Here is a 7722-nt window from a genome sequence, read left to right on the forward strand (position 1 = left end):
CGCCAACAAAGGTATTGCCGACCAACAGCGCGAGATCGACAGACTAAGGACCTTCATAAAACGGGTTGAGGGACCTTGTCGATATGATACGGATGAAGTAACTATACTCAACGGCAAGTTGGATCGGTCAACACAGGCCGTCTCTGAACTGAAGAGACAACTTGCCGATGTGGAGAAGGAACTGGCCGATACACAAACGGCCTTGGTCGCCTCGGAACAAGCCGCTGGACAGTTCCATGAAATGCTGAACCGAGCTACCGAAGAAGCTGAGGTTTACCGCAACGAAGTGGACCGGTACACTGTCGAACTGCGGCAGGCCGACAACGAGATCGTCCAGCTCCGACAATTGGCCGACCGACTCCAAACGGAGTTTGGAAATTCTGACGGCTAGGAGTCGGCAACACAGCCCGACTTACCTTGGTCGCCAGCAATCCTCACCGGAACGGAGAACTCTCATTGCCGACCTGCAAGACGCTGACACACAGTTAGTCGACCAAGTCTACGGCTTGAAAGAGTATCTCAAACAGGAGGAGAAACTCCGAGCTCAGCTGGAATACAACATGGCCGAAGCTCACAAGGTGAACGAAGCGCAACGGAACCGCATCGTCTACCTTGAAGCCCGTGAGAACGAACTGTTCGATTACGGCACGGAAGCAGCCAGCAACATCACGGAAATGATGCGGCAAATGGACGAGTTGGACACCGAGATTCGGTGCCTTTGGGAGGAGAAGAAACACCTGAAACAAACCAGGGCCGATCCCCCATCCTATAGGACGTCCATGGCACAGGACTACCATCCGTCGCAAACAATACGCGACATCCTGTGGGGCGATAATCCAGCCCAAGAATTGGGGAAGAAGGAAACGAAAACGTCCTACTTCGTCGGAGTCGTCACAACCGACCCGTCCACCGGAGCGCCCCCACAGCCGAATCCGATACCGAGTCAGCCCGAGCCGGAGCGTAACACGTCAACAGCGACGTCGTACGTTCCGACCTCGAACGTGCCGACTACAACAGTAGCAACGGCCGGTACGTATACGAGCACCTCGTTTTCGACGCGTACAACAACGCACGCGCCGATTCCCACCGCGTCCCACCCGGACAACAGCGACGGAGCGGAAGCGCCGAGGGGATTTCCCTTTAACCGCCCACAACGACGGTTATTGGGAGAACGGACAAACTCCCACCCGGAAATGGGCAACATGGATCGCCCGAACCAACGAGGGTTTGACTTTGAGCGATCAAGGACTCGGTCATATAACACGACCGACCAGAGCGGATACTACGACGAACAGGAGTCGACCCGCCATCCAACTGGCTACCCGGAACAGAACCGGGCGCCGCCACATCGACCAACGGAAAGTCGATTGCCGACGAGAGGAACACAACCCAACTTGTACGGCAGGGTGAATGAACAGCCCAGGTGATTTTATCCACCACTCCTAAGGACGGTCCCGGCACCACAAGTGGGACCCGAGGCGTACGGAGGCCACTCGGAACAACCGAGGCTACGACAGCCAACGTCACAGGCCCGGACGCCACCTCCACAACAGTATGGAGGTCGACCGGAACAGCCTCGTAACGCAAACCAGGCCGAGGCACCGCATCCGCAACAGAACGGACACGATGGCGAGTACGAACCGGCTCATCATCAGGCGGGATATCCGGATCAACAAGGTCGGACATTGTATGCCAACCCGGCACCCGCCCCGGTAGCGCAACCAGCCGCACCGGTGGCGCAACTGATTCCCGCGGGACAAGACCCCGCACACGTCGCCATGGTACGAGCAATAGCCCACGGACGAAGGCAACCACTGCCGCCGTTCGACGGCGACCACACCAAACTTCATGGGTGGTTGAAACAAATCCGCAGCCTGCATCGGCAAGCTCAACAATGGTACGAAACCGATCAGACTTTCATGGCCGACCTGGTGGCTAAACTCGAGGGTCTGGCGTAGGAGTGGCACATCCAAACAGCCGCCTAGGAACCACTCGGAGGATGGACAGTCAACTTATGGCTGACCAAATTCAAAGAGCGATTCGCGGATAAAAACAGGGAGGTGAACGCAATAGCACACATGAACAAACGGATATTCCGTTTCGGCAAAGAAACACCGGAACAGTATTACGACGCTATGATGTTCATTAAGTCCCAGCTCCGCACGATTACCGATTACATGGTACTCTATCACCTCAAGGAGAACATCCATGAGCCCCAACTGCGGGCGGCCCTGGAAATCAGGATGGCGACGACACCAACCGAGCTCCGCGACTACATACGGAGCTTTCTCAACGGCAAAGAAATGTACGAGGTGAGGAAATCGCGCGACAGCGATCAAGTTCGAGTCCGAGTTGCAACACCCGCACCGGCTCTAACTCTGCCGTCACCGATACCGCAACAAACCGTGTACCAGCCGCATATGATGCCAGGATACCAAACTCCTCCGGCACAGTTCGGACAACCGAGCCGAGCGGCGACACCACCGATGCAACAAGCACCCGTCCAGCAACCGACCTGGGCCGGAACGGTGGCGATGAACCTAAATCCGACCCCGGCACCTGGAACCGGAGCCCTCGTTAACAACTACGGAGGCGCAGGTTACAGTCCGGGCGGTAACCAAAACAACACGGGTTTTGGATACAACCAGAACTCTAACCAAGGATACTCCGCATATGGCCAAGTTCCAACACAGGGATACGGCGGCGGAGGCTTTGGCCGCGGAAAAGGACGTGGCTTCGGGAATCGAGGCCGAGGTAACTTCTCCAACCGCGGAGGAGGAGGAAACCAACAAGGTAACCGACCTCCCCAAGCACAACAGAGTGCTCGGCAGGCGTCGACGTACGTTGACAAGATGGAACAGTTGTTCCTCCAATGGACGCTAGCGAACAGCTTCACTTGCCACTTCTGCAAGTTCGGCAACCATGACCAGGCACGCTGCGCGTTCGCAGGCACTCGGGTGCAGGACACCCCGAATCGCCGTTGGTACGAGGATTGGCATACGCGATACCTGACCGGAGGACCGGTAGGATCGGCCAACCAGAACTCGGCACAAATCGTGCCACCACCGCGCCAACGCCAACAAGGGCGAGACTCGGGCGGTGCTGGTAACGGAAACCAGCAGACCGGCTCAGGAAATGGGTCGGGTGGAAGCCGCAGAAATAGCGGCGGGAGCCAACAAGGGTCTCCGGAACAGCGGCAACAGTTACCGCCACATCAGCCCTTCGGCGTGCCACCGTCCAACAATGGACCGGCTCGGGACAACTCCCCGGGAAACGCCTAAGGTCGATGAGCCCCGGTGACTCATTCGACCCCAACATCCCACCGAACCACCGGACAAGGATAACCCGATTTACCAATCTAACTTTGACCGGAACGAACCGACCTTTACCCCGTCACAACAACGGATAATAACAGTCCTGAACGCATTAGGACTGGATGCCGACAGCACCGAAGAAGAATTTTTGATGGCACTTACGGCCCCTACACAGGAGGCAAGGACTGCTCGAAACATGGCAGCCCAACTCGGTATATTCGTCAACGACGACGGAATCGAGATTCGATTCGGAACGCAAGAAATGCCCGACTTAACCGACCCAGTGTATCAACTTGGCACTGGAACGTCGAAGGTCGGAACGCATCGATTGCCCGGATCGGCCGACCCAGCGCCTTGACTTGGCACTGGAACGTCGGAGGTCGGAACGCAGGAATTGCCCGACCCACGCGGAGCTAACATTGCGTCCGCGCCGTCAGCCACACAAAGTGACACTAAACGGACCGGCCACGGAAGTTGGACCGGATTGCCGGTGAGAAGAAACTCAACCGAGCAGCCCAGACGAGGCCCAAGACGCGGAGGACCGGGACGCCGATTCGCGCAGCGGGGCAACAGAAACTACCCCAATGTATCATCCGTATCCGGAACGGACAGATACGCTGCAACATTAGCAGCCATTGACCTTACCGAAGAACCGGGAGGATTCGAGGAATGGAAAACTGTCCCACTGGAAGCACAAGTTCCTGTCTACTCTCGGCCGGAGGAAACAGGCTTCTTCTAACCCCAGCCACGAACAGTAACTGGCTCTCGAACGTTCCAGAACATCAACTACATGTTGTCGACCGTGAGACCGACGGACGTCTCTACGGTGGAACGTATACTGGAGCAAGCACGACAGCTCATAACTGCCGACGCGCCGAAGGACGGAGTAGCTAACCGACCCGAAGCCCATGAAGTAGTTACAGCCGAAGTGAGACGAACAGAAGTCGACCTTGGACCAGTATCACTCATTCCCGTTAAACCGACCGTACGGGAAGTGACCTTCGAAAAGGGCACACACAAGAAACCGAAGACGGTTAGAGCCTGGACACATGAAATCCGGGTCGGATCCACGCCCACAATGGCAATGTTGGATACCGGAGCGGAAACATCCCTCATTGAGAAACGATTTTGGGAGAGGAACGGATCGACGATGCAACCCCTCGGACATTACACCAAAATACTCGGTGTAGGCGGACAAGTCGCCTTCATGGTCACTCATTGCTGTACCGCACCTGTGACATTGCAGGGCTTTACGAGTCACCATACTTTCCACGTCCTGCCGACCGAAGCGGACATTCCAGTGCTACTCGGATGCGATTACTTGCACTCGAAGTTCACCTTCATCTTAACACCGATCCCTAACCCGGAACCACCGGAAGGAACGACGGTAGTGCAGTCTATCCCGATACCAGAGGCATCGGGCACGGTACCAAATGAAGCGAGGATAAGTCGGATTGATCACCCTTCGGACTCTTCGCGAAACATTTGCCGTGACTGCCGGGACACCAACCGGACTCTGATCGAAGAACTCCAGCTGCACAACGCCATTGAAGCGTATGAAGGACGGAAAAGCACCGGAAAACTACGACCGGCGAAGACTATATTAAAGTCTATCCCGATACCAGAGGCATCCGCTGAAGCGGATGCCCAGAACCTGGAACGAGTACGACAAAAGTACCGAACTTGGGTCTCGGGAGTTCGGCACTTTCTCGACCAACGGACGTCGGAGATGGTGGCCACTCTGCAACAGAACGGAGCGGTAACTTCCGACCAGATATAGGAAGCACAACAAAGTGTGAACCTGTAATCGCCCTAGCAAACGACATCGATGACGAAGCGTGGGAATGGGAAGATGAACGAATCCCAATCCATCGACAGTACATGGAGTACGGACTCCCCATACCACGCCCATTGGAGATGTGCTGCCAGGAACTTGGCAGTCAACTCTTCTCCTACCTGCAACGCACGCACCAGTATGAAGCGACCGGAACAACAGCGTTCTGGCAAAGGTACGGCGAGGATACCACCATAACACGGCGAATCCCCGACCCGTTACCACCAACTACGGAACATTACCCGAAGAACGGTAAATTCTGGAGAAGCTTACCCAAACCGGACGAAAATGTCCTATTGGAGGAAACCGATAAACCTTGTCGGTGTATCATCTGTCAAGACAATATTGACGGAGTGGTACGGGCCATAAAGGCCCACCACGACCTAACTTGGTCGGACGGCAGACCGTCGTCACCAGCACCTCCGCAACCGGACCGGAAGGTAGACCGTTTTCGAAAGACTCAACCGACAGTCATCCGATGGCTGAGCCACACAGACTCACAGCCAATCGACCTCGAGAATCAGGACGGAGCGAGTCGACCAACCCAACCGACGGATATGGCCGACCATTCCGAACCGACCACAGAAGTCGGATACGATAACATGCCGCAGGTCGACCTCGACGAAGGCGGATCGGCCATAGAATTCGAACACTGCGAGTCGGACGACTCGGATGTACAAAGCACGAGCGACTCGGCGGACACGGACTCCGATAACTGACCTTCGGAAGAATCCGAAGAGGAAGATGACGACGAAAAATTCGATCCGTCAGTCCGACATTGCAGAACGGATAAACCTCGAAAAGACGACCCGGACGAATCGTCGTCGGAGGACGAAGAAGAAACCTTCGACGTAAGGCTAACAACTGCTTTACGGTCGATCGTCCATACGGAACTCATAGTCGACACACAGCCGACTGAGCAACCCGAACCAGTTGACCCGGAAAAACAAGCCGAACAGGACCAACTGGCAGCCTTATTCGAATGGGCAGGAGGACAACCGGAGGAAATCGACCTCCGACCTTCAACAATAGTCGTTCAGCAGTTGTCAACCGGACAACCGACCCCAGTCAACTTGACCGACCAACAGAAGTCGGAACGACCGAACCCACGGAAGGCTCGGATTGCGAAAATCAACACGGTCGAAGAGTTAAACCTGGACAACAAATGCCCAGCAGTTTATCATCTCAAGCTGGACGGACGAGATTTCAAGCCACTGAACCGACAAGTGGTTTTCAACGGTGAACGAGTTTCACTCCCACCTTAATCGACGTGCGCTATCAAGGTACGGACGGCCAAACCAATGAACCCGAGGAGGCGGATTCACTTCGTAACACTCCGAAGAAAAATCCGACCTATCCGACCGATCGAAGCGGAGATCGACATCCGACCTCAAATATACACGGCCTGGATAAACATCCAGAATACAACGCCTCATCCGAAGATACTGAAAAAAGGTGTACGACTTGGCCATTTGCAATATAGCGACATCTACGAACCGGACATCGACAACGAGCACGTCCTTTGGGAACTCCCACTTGGAGTAGCGAAGACATGGCCGGCCAGATCGGAACCAAAGCCATCTCCCAAATTCGACATCTTCGAGACAACAGGAGTCAGAGCTCAACGGAAAGTCAGACTCCTAGCTCGAACGGTAACCGAAGTCGAGGTCGTCCTAGATGTCCCGGTATCCCCCTTACAGAACCTCATGTACTTGGGTGGATCCGACCCCAAACAAAGTGGGATCGACATGATGGACGGTGCAACAAAGCACGACGGAAAGATATTTACCGTCTTGGTGGCAAATCACACCAACCACCCGGTCATTCTACGCAAGGGTGTACCGATGGGTCGAGTCGAACCGTTCAACATGATGACGGATGACCAGAAGATAGAAGAAGCTCGAGTTAACACAACGCACGTGGAAGGAGAAGACGCGGAATCCCAGGAGGAGCGACGGAGAATCATCGACTCCATGAACTTCGGTAAGAACTTAACCGACGAGCAGCTTGCCACACTGAAGGCAGTTGCATGGGATTACCGGACCGTCTTTCCGACCTCTAAGAAACCTTACGGAGACGTCAAAGGGGTAACACATACCATCGACGTCCAAGGCGCACAGCCGATTAAGATGAACCCCACCAGGACAAACTGGAAAGGACGGGAATTCATCCAGAAACACGTGCAGGAGATGCTCGACCAAGGAGTCATCGAACCGTCATCGGCTGCATGGAGTTTCCCCGTCGTCTTAGCCGCGAAACGGAACGGAGACGGCACGGTAGGAACTCGTTTCTGCATCAACTATATCAAGTTGAACTCGGTAACGAAGAAGAACAACTACCCACTACCGAACCCAGACGAACTATTGGACCGGTGCGCCGGAATGGAGTACTACGGAAATAGACTGTCAGTCTGGTTTCTGGCAAATTCCCATGGAAGAAAGTTCCAAGAACTACACCACCTTCGTAACACCGGAGGGGATGTGGAGATTTAACCGTATGCCATTCGGAGTCTGCAAGGGACCAGCAACTTTCCAGATGCATATGGATAAGATAACGGCATCTGCCAGGAAGAAA

This window comes from Paramacrobiotus metropolitanus, unplaced genomic scaffold (genome assembly GCF_019649055.1).
Source record: "Paramacrobiotus metropolitanus isolate TYO unplaced genomic scaffold, Prichtersi_v1.0 Parri_scaffold0000029, whole genome shotgun sequence".
NCBI classification, from domain to species: Eukaryota; Metazoa; Tardigrada; class Eutardigrada; order Parachela; family Macrobiotidae; genus Paramacrobiotus; species Paramacrobiotus metropolitanus.